Source organism: Danio rerio, chromosome 7 (genome assembly GCF_052040795.2).
Source record: "Danio rerio strain M-AB ecotype USA chromosome 7, GRCz13ab, whole genome shotgun sequence".
NCBI classification, from domain to species: Eukaryota; Metazoa; Chordata; class Actinopteri; order Cypriniformes; family Danionidae; genus Danio; species Danio rerio.
In genome coordinates this window covers 46,536,844-46,553,030 of record NC_141027.1, presented here as the reverse complement: position 1 = coordinate 46,553,030, position 16,187 = coordinate 46,536,844, and the positions used below count along the sequence as shown (strand labels likewise).

The 16,187-nt window shown below is 34.8% G+C and overlaps 2 long non-coding RNA genes across 7 annotated transcripts in view; one reads left to right on the top strand and one right to left on the bottom strand.

The window, feature by feature from the left end:
• LOC147843159 (uncharacterized) overlaps window positions 1-16,187 on the bottom strand; it is a 541,229-nt gene that overhangs the window by 279,156 nt on the left and 245,886 nt on the right. The window lies entirely within an intron of this gene.
• LOC141375110 (uncharacterized) overlaps window positions 1-16,187 on the top strand; it is a 161,949-nt gene that overhangs the window by 7,466 nt on the left and 138,296 nt on the right. The window contains exon 3 of one of the 6 annotated variants that reach the window (XR_015496114.1): window positions 9,371-9,490. The exons of 3 other annotated variants lie outside the window; for them this stretch is intronic. This is a non-coding gene — a long non-coding RNA (uncharacterized LOC141375110). Of the gene's footprint in view, window positions 1-683; window positions 2,917-9,370; window positions 9,491-16,187 lie in introns of those variants that run through there. 2 more of the 6 variants (XR_015496113.1, XR_015496115.1) reach the window with 2 other exon arrangements.

Below are 16,187 nucleotides of genomic sequence, written 5' to 3'. Positions count from 1 at the left end.
GATTTATGATCTAATATAATATAATATAATATAATATAATATAATATAATATAATATAATATAATATAATATAATATAATATAATATAATATAATATAATGAAACATAATGTAATGTAATATAATATAATTTAATTTAAAGTTGGAAATTTCAGAATCATTATGGCGCCTGTCATGATGCAATGTTTATATATATATATATAAAAAAAAAAAGACAAATAAGGTCTGAAAATAGTTTTCTGTCCTTTACATATGAAATGCTACCTTAAATATTTAACTTTTGTATGAGTAAATGTAATTCTGTTTGGAAAAATATTTAAAATACAAAAAAAATTAATAATATTCAAATCTTTGAATTCTATTTTCGATTATAATCTTTGAATTGATACTTTTTTGACACAAGGATTTAGAACTACTGTAATCATATAATCAGATATTTGGAAGATAGAAAGCAAAGTTCAGTGCATAATGCTGGTCTCAGGATGATTAAGCAGGACACACAGACATCCTCCTTGTGCTCAACCATCTGCATCATTTTTTCTCATCTCTTCGTAGTGCACAGACACAAGTTAGCAGAAATAAACTGGTGCTGGGGCACAGTTTATCACAACAACATACCTCCTGCTCTCTTTCTCCCTCTGTCTGTTTCTCCCTCTCTCTTTTCCCCGCTCTCTCTCTCTGAAGCTCAGGCTGCCTGTGGTGGTGTTTGCCATTTGATGTTACTCCTCTGTTGTAGCGTCGGAGAGGAGAATTCTCCTTCCCTGCAGGGGCATCAGACTCTGTGTGTGTGGAGGAAAACTCCAGCTGAGATGCCGGCTCCTTGTGAAGAACGCTGGGAAAGCAACACACGCAGAAGGAAAGAGAGCAGCGAGAGGTTTCCGTTTCAGAGATGCAAATGTAGACACTGCGTTAGGGTTTCAGAGAAAGAGAAAAAGAGACTTTGAAACTACTTTTCAAGCATAGAGGAAAGGGGTTTTTATTAATTTATTATTTTTTTTGCTTACATGGAGCATTTCTATTCTATTGAGAGGCCAGATATACAGGACAAGAGAAGTTGATTGGAAGATGATCTTCACACAAAAATGAATATACTCATCCATTACTTGTTTAAAACCTTTATGAGTTGAAGACAAAAGAAAATATTTTGAAAAATACTGGAAACCTGTAACCATTGACTTGCATCGTATTTGTTTTTACTACCATAGAGGTCAATGGTTAGTTCTTTTTTAGCCTTTTTCAAATATCTTCTTTGTGTTCAACAAAAGAAGGAAACTCAAAATGGTTTGGAACTACTTGAGACTAAGTAAATAGTGAGTACATTTTCTTTTTTGTTGAATTATCCCTTTAATTTCTGTTTTTTTCGTAAATAAATTTGCATCACTCAACTACATAACTCTCATAAACTCCATTCTAATTTGTGGTTCCATCTGGTTTAATCAAGATATTTGGACATGTCTACTTTTAGATCAGTTTTCTCAGTTCGCTTCGAGTTATGCTACATGAAGTATGGGCTGTTTGTGCAACATACTGTACTGCTGTATTTCATCAATCAGATCACATCGCTTCTGGTTCTGTATGCTCTTCACTGGCTGTTTTACACAAGATGCCTTCAGGAACTTCCACAAATGAGCATAACTGATGTCCATCGGATATGCTCGTTGACTTTTAAAACTCATGGCACCAAATTGAATAATGCGCCCTTATACATATTGTATTAGGAGGGTATGTAGGCTAGTGGAACATAAATGTTATATAATATATTGCTAATGTACATATTACATATATGGATTTTTTTTCTTCTGGATATTTTGTGACTTACATAAATTGTAAAATACTTAAAATAAGACTAAGGCATCATTTGAAAGCAGAAAGTGTAACTTTATTTATATATACCCAATAGAGAAACAAAACTGTCTTTGTAAAATAATAACAACACAACACTATAAAAAGGGACTAGTTTAATTTACTTTAAAGATGTGAGTAAACCTGTTGCCTTTAAATTACTGACTAAAAGGTATGGTAGGTGCTGTCGCCTCACAGCAAGAAGGTTGCTGGTTCGAGCCTCTGCTGGGTCAGTTGGCGTTTCTGTGTGGAGTTTGCATGTTCTCCCTGCGTTCGTGTGGGTTTTCTCCGGGTGCTCCGGTTTCTCCCACAGTCCAAAGACATGCGGTACCGGTGAATTGGGTAGGCTAAATTTTCCATAGTGTATGAGTGTGAATGAGTGTGTATGTGTTTCCCAGAGATGGGTTGCGACTGGAAGGGCATCCGCTGTGTAAAAACTTGCTAGATAAGTTGACGGTTCATTCCGCAGTGGCAACCCCGGATTAATAAAGGGACTAAGCTGAAAAGAAAATGAATGAATTAATAATATAATAAAAAAAGTTCAGTCAACTTAACAGTTCCAATTTACAATGGGTTTAATACCTTTTTAAGTAAAGTCAGCTTGTCATTTTTAGGGCTATGGTTTTACTCAAATTTTTAAGTAAATTAAAATAATCACTTTTTTATTTTACATTGAATACAGTATGCTTTCTTTCTATATTTCCTTGAACTCAAGGCATAGTCATTAATTCAAACAAAACTCTGTGTTTTTTTTTTTTAACCGCACAATTTTAATTAAATATCTAAATGAAACAGATTTTGTGTAGGACTATTGCACAGGCTGCTCTTTTAAGCATCATCGCCCACCTTAAATTATATACATGAAGAGGAAATGTCTATACTGCAGACTGCCATGTTCCCTTTTAATTACTGAATTCTTACGCTTCACATAACAAACCCACATCTTTCTTAATGTCCCAGCCTTTGGGAAGCGGTGAAATCACATGCTGAACAACGTATACCCTGCTGGAGTAGAAATAACATTTCCACTGTGTGAACATGTTAAAATATAATATTATAAGTTACATAAACCTTGAAAAAAAAAGTTATTCATCCCTAGCACCCTTACATGAATTGCTTCTTGTTTTTTTTTAATATGACTGAAGTAACACAGGGCTCGAAATATTATTATTTTTTTAACTTGGTAGCACCGGTGCTTCCAACTTCAAAAATTAATAAGCACCACTGCAAATTGTATATTAACAGTTATATATATATATATATATATATATATATATATATATATATATATATATATATATATATATATATATAAACATAAACAACTATCTTGCTCTGTATTGACTTATTGATATTTGTGCAATAATTTCAAAATGAATGTCTAAATGTTAAGGATGATGACGACAATAATACTAACAAAGAATTACATTTTTCATTATCATGCTGCCTTGAATGTGCTTGAGTTATCTGCTATAAAAGGTTCTGCTGTTACATTATGAAAAATAAATCTATGGTTTGCATTAAACAAAAATGAAGCAATGCATTAAGAAATATACTTTTTGCAGTACTGCATTTAAATGCATGTCAATTTTATAAACAAATAATATTTCTGATTCTAAAACATAAACGTTTTTTAAATTTAAATATTTTAACATTTTCTTTCCCCATATCCAGTCCTCTGCAATCCATTCAAACAGAAAACTGACAAACACTGAGTTATTTAACCCTTTAAGGTGCGCTACTTTAAAAAAATAAAAAATAAAAATTGGCGCTTGGATTGAATAATTTACTGAGACAACTCTGATAAATAATATCATAACCTATGATAAAGATAACAAATGAAACGTCAACCAGGTGCTTACTATGCAAGAGTTAATAAACATTTATTTACTTGTTTATTTAAATTTAAATAAATTAATTAATTTAATTTATTTATTTGTTGCATTGATATTTGAATGTGAAGCCTGCTAAAAAGATGAAAATCATCATCATCATTTTCATCTGCTTATTCGAGTCACGGGGGCAGCAGTCTTAGGAGAGAACTCCAAACTCCCCAGACATTTCTTCTGGCTCCTCCGGGGAGATCCCAAGGCTTTCCCAGGCCAGCTAAGAGACATAGTCCCTTCAGCGTGTCCTGGGTCTTCCCCGAGGCCTTCTCCCGGTGGGACATACCTGGAACACCTCCCTAGGTAGGCGTCCTGGAGGCATTTGAAACAGATGCCCGAGCCACCTCAGCTAAATTCTCTCGATGTGGAGGAGCAGCAGCTCTACTCCGAGCTCCTCCTGGGTGACAGAGCTCCTCACCCTGTCTTTAAGGGTGCACCCTGCCACCATGCGAAAGGAAACTGTTCAAATAAAGTGAGCGGTTTTCCAAAAATGAAATACATAAATAAGAGCCAAAATATGTAGTATATACTACAAAAAGCCTTATTCATAACACTGCCAATGTCAATGAAAAGTATTATATTAGCATACCCTCTTCAAAAAGATTCCATTAGGAAATGCTAGTTAATGTATTTAGCATGGACTAAGAATGAACAATGCTTGTAACGCATTCATTAATCATTGTTCACTCCATTTACCAATGCATTATTAAAATCCAAAATTGTTAACATTAACATTAATGTGTTGTGAGTTAACAAGAACTAACAATGAAAAACAACTGTATTTCCATTAGCTACCAATAAAGATGAATACATACATGTATTGTTCATGTAAATTCACTATTCTTTACTATTGTAAAGTGTTACCCACTATTATTGTTATATTTTCTTAACAATGATAATAAAATTATAATGATTATTAATGAAAATATTTGTATGATATTATTAATCACTTCAAGACAAAAGTATAAATGTGTTCTTTTATTATTTATGCGCAATAAGCATTAAAAGTTCAGTAATTCTGGAAATTTCTGGAAAACACACAGACAAGAACGACATTATTAATTATACAGTGGTGGACATGGTAGATAATAGTGTTTACTATGCAAAGTTAATTAAGATTGATTCCCATAGCACATGTTCAGATACATGTATAACTTCACTGTAAGTCTTATTAGACTAAAATTCACTCTATAGATGAAATGTTAATGCTTGTTACAAACGCTGCAGAAGAAAAGTAACCACAAAAAATGGGCAAAATATATTTAGAACTGACCATGGGGCTCCAAAACAGTGGGATAGTAGAAGCCTGAAAGTGAGATCCATTATCCAAACGTCCAACTTTAATATGCCTCCGAAACCTTTTTGCTTGTTGAAAAATAGCGCAACACTAAGAGCAAGCTGATTTAAAATGAAGGCTGCCCTTTCTCTTTCCTCCATTTTCTTGTTTACCCAGACAAACTAAAATAGATTTTATAGCTTTTGGTAGCAGCAGGAGGCAAAAAAAAAAAGCCTTGAATTCACATCAGCTTCTCAAAATCGTGGTCAATTGAGAGAGCTATATTATTGACAAAGCTAAAATGCTTAGAAATATTTCTCTAAATGATTGTTAGCTTCTTGTATCTGGAAAGTAAAGTACTGTTAATAACAGTAATCCCCCTCCATACAATTTCTTTTTGAAAGGGAATTATCGTTGGAAGTGCACAGATCTCCATATGCATGCATGGCGTTTTACAAGCACAATCCTATCTCTTTAATGAATTCATTAGATTTCCTTCAGAAGGAGCAGTGGTCAGCAGGTCCCAGATGATTCTATTCAGAAACAAGCCAGAGAACATTCGCCAATATCTCCTGTCTGCAAGTGCGGCCGCACAGATGCGCATGGGCTTATTTGTTTTCTTGTCACTGCTGAAGATAACATATCACTGTACTGCTCAGATAATTACTCTTCTGTGAGTGTGAGGGGGATAAAGATGTTTAATCTTCTAAGACTCATTACTCACTGCAATGTTAATGGGAATTACAGAGAAGAAGCGAATGGAGGCTGGGGACTTCAAAGATCAGCCGTTGGATGTCGAGTGTTGGATTTGAATATGTGTGTGTGTGTTTTATGAAAGCCTGGCGAAGATGTTTTAGGTATTTAAATTTTGTTTGATCCATTATAGCTATTTGAGATGCATGGTAAAGGGATCTTTTTTTTTTTTTTTTAACACTTTCAACTTTCTTTAAAAAATTATGTTGATGCTGGAGCACATTAAAGATCTGTAAAGTTACAAAGTACAAAGTCCTCTCCAAAGGGGGTTTTTCATATGAGAACTGTTTCTGAAGTCCTGCAATATACTGAGTTTTCTTTTGGTGATGTATATAATTATACATACATAATTACTAAAGGTGCAAGGCTTAATAAAGTTGCATTAGTAGTTTACTGAGGCTATGTGTAATGCAATAATGGTGTGGCCAAAGACTGAAAAGTTTTGCCTTGTGGTCCGTGTTTACACATCCACAAAAACGGCCAAATATTACATATGCTGGACCAGGATTTGTTGTTGTCGTCGTCAGCTTGTTAGCAAAGAGCTAATTTAAGGAAGTAATGATGTGCATGTAAAATTAGGCAACAGAGGCAGGTATTCAAAGGCATGGGTAAAAGTAATGGACGCTGAAATGTATGCAGTCAGTTTGACCACTATGATAATTCAAGGTTGAAATTCTCAGAACTCTTGGTAACACTTTAGTTTAGGTACCAATTCACACCATTTGCTGCTGTTCTATTACCTGACTTATTAAAGTATTTACTGTTATTAGCACTTATAAAGCATGATTTTATCTTACATTCCTAATCAAACCCAATACCTAAATCTAACTACTACCTTACTAACTATTAATAAGCAGCTAATTAGTAGTTTATTAAGCTTAAAGTCTTATTATAGGGATTGTTAATGGTCTGTTATTAGCATGAATTGTAAATTAAAATAAAGTGTGACCGAACTCTTTTGTGTTTCATAATTGTAATAAAATAATAATGTTAGAAAGAAATAATAAAGTCAGTGTATTATGTGTTTTTTTATTAAGTTATTAAGCTATTAAATTACAATATTTTAAATAGTGTCAAACAGTCAAAATGACTAACTCTGTAGTTCTAGTTTAATTCAATAGCAAACAAACACATCACAATGGGAGAGTACATGTTAGTGTTGTTGTTGCTCACACTTAGGCTAGTGCATGGTTTAGCATTAATGCTAAAGCATTAAGGGCATGTCCAATTTCACTATTGCTATTTTAAGGGTTGTGCTTATTCTCTTAATGAGTTATGGGTGCGTTTTGAGCATAACATGCATTAAACCAATCAAAGTCTCATCTCACATTCCCTTTAAGAATCAATTGCGTTGAAAAAAAAAACTGAATGGAAAAACTGAATGCTTCAAGAAAATAGCATGAACATAGTAAAACAGACCATCTGCAGTGTGAGGATAAAGAATGAGGTTCCTCTATTTAACATGAAAATTAGGGTTACCCTGGTCTGTAAATTGCTAAAAATCACACAAATCATGTCTTGCCCTTTATTACTCCGGGTGTATGATAGGTCCCAAAGTGTGGATTTATATCACATTAAAACCAACAGCTCTCGCCCCTTGCTTGCAGGTACTGTTTAGATACAAATTGTGGCCTGAAAATTTTAATGCATTCCCAATGTATTCCCAATGTGGATTGTTTTGAAAACATTGTTCACAAAACACTGTAAATGTGAAGCATGTTTAAACACAGGGGAAAAAACTTTTCAGTTTTTGGCTACAGTGTTGTTGTGTAAACGCAGCCTAAAATAAAACATTTTACTAAAAGCAAGGGACAGCAAAAGGCAGAAATTCTCATTTTGAGTTCTTTTTGAAGCAACCATGTACTATTTTAGGATCCGGTTTCACGTGAATCCAGAAAGCAGCAGCTAAATTAGCAGTTTTTCCCTTTTAAAAGCCAAGTGTTAAGTTCAAGACTGCTTGTGTCAGCTTGTGGACATCAGCAACACAGGGAATATTCAGAAAGTATCCAGTCTCCTCGTAACCTGAAGCAAGTAAATAACGAGACACATTTCTGACTCAGCAGGAAAAAATACTTTGGCTGCTTCTCATATGTTTGAGGCCCAGCAGCTGGAAGTGAGACAAATCGTCCTGGTCAATAGACAGTGACTGAGGTGGCCGTTGTTTCATTGTAGTTTTAGAATGTTATTTCTCTAATGCTCTATTTTTAGCAAAGTCACTTATTTGCACTCTGCGGGGGGATATGGGAAGAGATGGATGGGACTCTGGCATGATGAATATGCCATACACATTATGTGTCACTCCTTATCTTTTCACCTATCAGTCTGCATGTCTCCATAGGCCCACAACGGTGTTTGAACACGGCTGAGAGACACTGGAGCCTGTGAAATGACCGAAAGCCACATTCAGAGCCGATGTTTGTTTTTGTTGCCCACTGGCTCCAAACCATCAGTCTGACATTCTTTAGATTGTCAAGGACATTTGAATAAATCTCAGCAATTGCTTCTCACTTGAGGTGCTGTCATAGCCCAAGTGCAGCCGAAGGTCTTCCTTTTGTGTGTGTGTGTGTGTGTGTGTGTGTGTGTTTATGTCTTCTGCTTATGATGGTGAAATAAGCAGATTTGAAGAAGGTGGTTTGTTAATTGCTTGTAGGAAGGCATGTCACACTCAGAAGTAGCACTACTGAAATTCCATGATTCTTGAACAATAATTATATATGCCAACAAGTTTTCAAAGTGGAAGAAAGAACAGACCTTTTCTTCTATATTATAATGTACATTCAAGAGTAAAAACATGAGAGTAAAAGAGTAAAATAGCATGACTGGACACAAATTCAGTGCATTGTCTAACTAATAAGGCCCTGTGATTTCTGCAGTGTGAAAAACAATGTGGAGTCAAGTGAGAAAAAGCTGTGTAATGACAGGATTTAACATTTAATCACACATTTGTAAGGGATAGTTATGTAATTGTAATTTTTTATGTTAACAGAAATAAAATATTAAAAATATGAATAAATTATGGTTATCAGATACAATAACGGATGGGTGTGTACCCACCTTTGGTGCTTGGCCCCTTATTATTATTAATATTAATTATGTACATAATAAAACAATACAAATCATGAGTTAATAATTTAATGACATTTAACTTTTCATTGTTAACTTTCTGTTTTAAACTATTTGGTATGTCCATCTTTTGGCACAATTACAGCAGCATATTTCTCTGGTATAATGTTAATATATTTCCAGAGGACGTCTTCACTAATGTTCTTGTAGGCTTTCAGCAACTAAAGCTAAAAACTTCCCTTTGAATTCTGTAAAGAAATGTGTGGTATTGACAGAGAAATTGACCTAGTTTGTTTTTGTTAAAAAACTGACCTAAATCTGCTTGTGATGCCTTTAATCCATGGTTTATAGAGCAGAGTTATGGCTTTGTAGAGTTTTCTGGGTGTAGTAATGGGCAATTTAGCCAAAAGCAAATGAAACCTCTTAAATATGGCACTTAAATGTTCTAATTTCGGTCACTACTGTAATGTTGCTTTATACTTTATCAATAAACACCATGTGGGATATTTTTACAAACTGATTGTAAACTCACTATTTTTGAATGAATTCAGGTAAACTGGCTCCTACGTTGTCTCCCTCTCCAGCTGGGGATGAATGAATTTATTTTGGCAGAGGAGAGATGGGTCTCTGTGTGCACATATTCCAGTGACCAGCCTTCGGTACCCACAGAGTAAGCAGTAACAGCTGTTTACAGTCTCCATCTGTTCTGTTTCCATCTCTCTGTGTGCCATATTTAGCATAACTACAACCTCATTGTGCTATGACATACTCAACAGTAGTGATGCACCAATCACAAATTTGCATGGCCAATACAGGTTTTTTCTTATTAAAATATTTAATTCAATTAACTTGAATTAAACACAAAAAAAGTTATAACAAATAAAACAATAATCCAAGATGAAATCAACATATGCACAAGTATATTAAACGAAGCCACTCATAGTATTCTAAGAATACATGTTTACTATAGTTTTAAAGGTATGTATTCTGCAAATTTTGAAAGAGTTTTTGAAAGATATTTGCATTATTTTATTTAACTTTACTGCAGTTTATTTTACTTTATTGTCTGTACAGAAGTTCTGTGCAAAAAAAAAGTCATTTTGACACTGGCACACACACTGACTGTGCTTCACTACACAAAATATACATAACTTTGATTTAAAACATAAATGCAAAACATTTTCCTTATTATAATGTAAATTAATATTAATATACAGTAAAAAGTTATAAAAACACCAAAACATGAGCTGTTATGAAAATTGCCCAAACTCAAATTTCCCTACAATTGTTTTATTTAATGCTGAAGGTTAAATGTCTAGGTCGAGTTTGGATGTGTTGTGTGTTCAGAGATGCTCTTCTGATTCTGATGCTCGGTTTGAACTTCAGCAGATCATCTTGAGCATGTATACATGCCTAAATGCATTACGTTGCTGCCATTAGAACTTTGCATTTACATATCTACAGTTGAAGTCAGAATTATTAGCCCCCCTTTAATTTTTGTTTTCTTTTTTTAAAAAATTCCCAAATTATGTTTAACAGAGCAAGACAATTTTCACAGTACGTCTTATAATATTTTTTCTTCTAGAGAAAGTCTTATTTGTCTTATTTAGGCACGAAAAATCAGTTTTCAATTTTTGAAAATCCATTTAAGGTCAAAATTATAAGCCCCTTAAAGCTATATATTTTTTGATAGTCTACAGTCTATAGTCTACTAGTCTATATATATATATAAACCTGACAGGTGATTGGCTATTTGGAGCAAAAAAACAAAAACAAACAAATAAAAAATACACACAAAAGAAACAAAAACAAAAAAACAAAAACAGCCCATTTCGGGGGGTAAATAAGAACTGGAATTGGGAACCACTGCTCTAGTTTGTATTTGCACATGATCAGAGCCGTGCAGAAATCCCCTTGGTCTTGTGTGTTAATGAATGTGAGGTACAGCTGGTTAACCAGTCAATCAAGCCTCTTAGTGTCAGCAACCTCAGAGTCTTACATTTATTCTGGTTGTCATGCAGGATATTGAGTTTGTTTTCGAAAAATGCTGCTTTTTTCCTCTTTCACCTCTGCCCATTCATAACAATTACATCCCTGGTATGTTCCTGTATACAAGCCTTAACAGATTGATGGTTGCTTCGTTGAAGTGCAATAAAGCATCTGAGCCACAGTGCCAAAAACATTATACCACTGGAAATTCAGTGTACACCAGGGAATACGAGAGAGAGGTTAACGTGTGGCTTTCAGCACAGCAGTATGCTCTTATAATGTGTTCAGACACCAGTGTGAAATCTATAAGGCCTATAAAACATTTTGTCAGGTTAACATTCAAAGTCTGCTTTGACAAACTTTAAATGTTGAGTTTAAACTAGACTCATTCACATTTCTTTGAATTCAGAATTATTTTATTTCTACTTGCCATTTCTGCTAGATATTATTTGACTGTATTCAGATATAGTTGTAGTTTCTGCAGGTCTTAAAATGTTTAAAATACCTTTAATTTGCCCTTCAACAATTTAAGGCCTCACACATTTTAAGTCAGAACAAAAAGTCTTAGGAAATTGAACAAAAATAAGAGAGTTTATGTTTACAACAAATATTCATCAGTAGGAAATGCAAACCACATTTTCCATCTGAAATAAGCTTTAAAAAGCATTCACAGACATTAGTGCTTGTTTTGATTATACATTTACATAGTCTCCTGAAGATTTAAGATATTTTTTAATGGAAAACAAGACAAAGTTCTGAGAAAGAACATCACTTATTTACAGTGGAATCTGAAGGTTTAGTACAGTGGTGTAGTCCTAAAAACAAGATTGTGTACTATTACCCACCCAACCCAAATTTTAAAAATAAGCAAAGAAATAACAAAAGTCGATTGTTTCTTTGATTCATTGGCAATATATATTTATTCAACAAAAGTTACCTGTGACTTTTGCTTTTTACAGAATGAAAACAAATACTATGGAAGTCAGTTGTTATAGGTTTTCAGTTTTCTTTAAAATATCTTCTTTTGTGTTAAACAGAATAAAAAAGACACAATTTTTGGGTGAACTATCCATTTATAAAGGAAAAATATTTGAACAAAAGTGTTTATTTTAAAGCGAGATGATAATTGTCTAATCCTATTCAATGATTTATGTTTTGCTAATATTGCCCCCAGCAGACACGGAGATTGGCTGAATATATTAAGCTGTGGTAAAACCCAACTGTTTAACTCTAGGGGACTAGAGTAAAATCCAAATAGTAGCCTATACTTTTTTATACAATTTCTGTGTATTAAATAAATAAAACTGCCACTTTTAAATTCAAATGGCATAAATATAATCATATAAAAATTTACAGGCTAATTTACATTTTTCACTATCATAATATAAGTCAAAATAGGAAATAATTTTTAATAACAACTGTGGTTTGCTGATTAAATGAATGGATGTTGGGAGGCTAAAGCAACGCCCATGCTTTTTTATTAATGTACCTGAATGTTGCAGTCAGACATCATTCACTTCATCGTTCACTTGTTTTCGTCTTTAAAATACTCTCACAAAATGTTCTCACAGCTGCTGTGGTCGTCTGGGGGTGGGGGATGGCACAATTTAAACAAAAGTGCACCAATTGCAACAAATTAAGATGCAAGATAAAAAAACATACGGTTAAAGGGACACAAATTCCAGCAACTTAGGGAAGTCTAATCAGCAAAACAAGTAAGTTTATCAACGTATATACGCAATTATTGATCCTCAGAAGTCGTAATACCCAAACAGCTCAAGGAACTTGCGTATAACCCCGACTACACCACTGGTTCAGTGAAAGTTAGTTCCACATTCTAGAGTTTATCAATTAGCCAATTTTTTTATCCTATCTTTCTCTGTTCTGCCACTTCATTTAGAGAACATATTCACATAATGTGTTTCTTTCAAATTACCTATTACATTTTCTTTTTAAAAAGTTCTTAGAAAGTTAAAACTCTAGAAACTTTATCAATTTGCATAGATTTTTTTGCATTAAAATTTGCTAAAATATTATGAGTATAATTAATAACATATGATTATAATACAAGACTATAATTACCCTTTAAGTTTGCCTAAGCTGAATTGTCTGTTTGCTAAGTATAAGCATAGTAATTTACAATAAACTAAAAGTAATAATAAGTGGTAGATTCTTCAGTGTTCAACTCTGAAAAACAACATCGCTGAAGTCACTTAATAATTTGTGGGAATGGGGAGTAAGAGTTGGTCTTCTGGGTCACCACAGATGATGTTTCTTCATTACTGTGTTTCTCTCAAAGAAATTATTTGTGTGGAACAGGATATTTTCCACATGGACAGACATTACCGATGGGACCAAAGTGGCTGGAGCAGTTTGCATTTTCTTTTGTCCTCTGTGTGTCATTGAGTATGAGCGGTTGAAATGTATTCTTGTAAAAACATACTTCCTGCTCGAAATCATTTTCTTTTCTGAAATGACCAAGGCTGAACCATTCACCGCTGACTTCTCATTTCTGGACATGGAGCACATAAAGCTTTCTCTTGCTCATTTTCTTTGTATTGTTAGATTGTTTATCTGAGAGAAAAAAAGATGATATGATCAGCTTTTTACTGATAATGTGATGACTGAACGCTAGCAGATCATACACAAAAACTTCATTTCTAGTGGGGTGAACATTAAGCTGTACTTCTGCTTTAAAAAATATCCAGACCTATTTGTGGAAACTCCTAATGAAGCATACAGAGTGGAGTGACCTGTCTTTTATAACGCTCCTGACTTCCTGGCATATGGCTTGATACCGCAGCTGAACCTCATCATCACAGTAAGAAATGAGTGCCAAAAGACATGCCCACATCACTGATGCTATCATAAAAATCCATCCTTGCAATACAGGCAGAAGAAGCAGCTCTTCCCTCCTCCATTAAAATGGATAAGTCAGCGGTCCACCTGGCCTCATTGCTGGAGAGATAACATTTTAGAGAGTCTGAAAGAGAAGAGGGAATATGCTAGAGCTGCAGTGCGTAGCGCGCTTTCTAATGTGCCGCTTTCATTGTGCCGCTGTCAGCTGTCAGTGGGAGTCGAGCTGAAGGGATGGATGTAAACACACAATGTGCTAAACGAGGGCATCTTACACGGTGTTTTGGAGAGTTGTCATATCAGCGCTGTGGTGAGCCAACACAGATCCAACTCCCAGTTTGCGTTTGTGTGACAAATTGACAAAGGAATTTAAGATGCTTTTTCCCGCTTTTCTCTCTGAACAACCTCTGTCGTTCAGCTCTTCAATGGGAACGTGGGATATGAAAAAGCAGCCAACTATATAGCATTTTTTTATGCTTATTTGGAAAACACTGCCTATACATGGTATGAATCAATTCTGTTAAAGGCAGCATGACATGGAGGACAAACAATAGTTGGAGGACAGCTTAAATAGATATTGACAGTGCGTCCCTTGTGTCTTTGTGAACACAAAATAATGCTTTAGATAACGAGTGTTAAGAGGACTAGATTTCAAGATGTCTAAGGCCATAGTTACGCCCAGTATTACAGTGTACTCAGATTTTCCAGATTTGTGTGGCTTACTGTAATCAAAGTCTCTGTAAGGTCATTTGCGTCATTTCACTCTGCGGCCATCTTTGAAACGCCTTTGTGGCGGTTTGCTCATGCATTCTGTCTGAATGAGGAAACATCAAATTCTCAGAAATTGTTTGCCAAGCTTACGATTAGGCTACATTAAATATTTGGAATCACCAATAAAATTAAACAACAACTCTCATAAGTTTTTTTCTAAATTTCCGAATCTAACCAAATCGGCATAGGTTGCCTGAACTAATTTGCATGCGCACTCAAAAGGAATGAGATCACGACACCAACCTCATTTATGGCCGTTCTACATATTATCATCCTCTGGATAATGCTTCGTCAGATTGCGTTGCTCTTCTGAAGTAATTCACAACTTTGTCTTGATGGTCAATCGCCTCCAGAAATGACAACAGACCCTTTGTTTACAAGTTTATCTGCGTTTGAGTAGCTGCAGTCATATGATGTGCATTTAATAGGATGGGCTGTACCTTGTGTTCGTTTCATACAAATTACAAAACCAAAAATCTTTAGTTTTAAAGTGCACTAGGTTTATTTAAAAGTACATTTCAAGTATCCTTAAAAAGTATTTCAAGCTTTATTTGAATAATTTTCTTATGTCTGTGAAGCAAGTACTCGCTGAGATTCTAGTGTGTTTGTTGACCATTATAAAAGCACACGTCTGCTCCGAGCTTCTTCCCAGAGAAACGTCAGTCTATAGCTATCGCTGATTGGCTTCTGTACTAGTAGGCAGTGCTTCATTTGCCATATTGAACGTTACACTTTTCCCTTTTCAAAACTATACGAGTGACACGTCTTGTGTATTCTAGAGTCTTCTAGAGCAATCTAGAATCTATTTAGATTGCTGTAATGTAACAAAACATGTCTCTTAAAGGAATATGAAGTAAAAACCCAATAGAAGATTTATGTTGTATAAAAAGTTTAGCGGCACAGTGTGACGTCAGATAGATGCACGTTAGTCACTGGTGCTATTTTAACACAGTTCTAAAGGTAAAATACTGATAAAAAGTCACATTGTGTAACATATGGTTTTAATTTTTAGTCAAAGGGATGTTGGTTTTCATTACTCTTCACTAATGTTTTGATTGTTTATTTTATGAATAAAGCTAATGTTGATCGTTCGCAGGTTCACTGGGATGCTTGGTAAAGTTATACTGCTTCTCAGTTATTAATGATATAACTACTTTTGTCCCATAATAAGGAGCCAAAGCTTTAAGAGCCAAATTGCAGCAGGTACCTAAGTTGAACAAGTGCTTTAATCAACATAGGCTCATTCTGAAAACGTAGCCCTATATACATGTCTGGAGATTGCATATTTTGAGAATGTGATAAAATGTGGTAACAATCAGGCCACCATGAGGGCTTTTTTTTCTGGATTGCTTTTCAAAACTCTGTCAATTGGATTTAGGGAGATGGGTGGGTGCTAATCAGTCAGTGCTTTTTAAAATACTATCGGTTGGGTTTAGGTAAGACAGGCATGTCCAAGCTTGGTCCTGGAGGGCCGGTGTCCTGCAAAGTTTAGTTCCAACCCCAATCAGACATACCTTGGCTAGCTAATCAAGCTCTTACTAGGTTTTCTAGAAATATTCTTGCAGGTTTGTTGAGGCAAGTTGGTGCTAAAATCTGCAGGACACCGGCCCTCCAGCACAGAGTTTGAACACCCCTGAGGTAAGAGGATTGGTGGGGGTGATCGGTCAGTCAGTCAGTCGACAGCAGCCTCTGGTGGATTTATGTGAGAACAGGAGGCGCGAATGGCACTTAGATAGATTTTAGTTCTCAAAA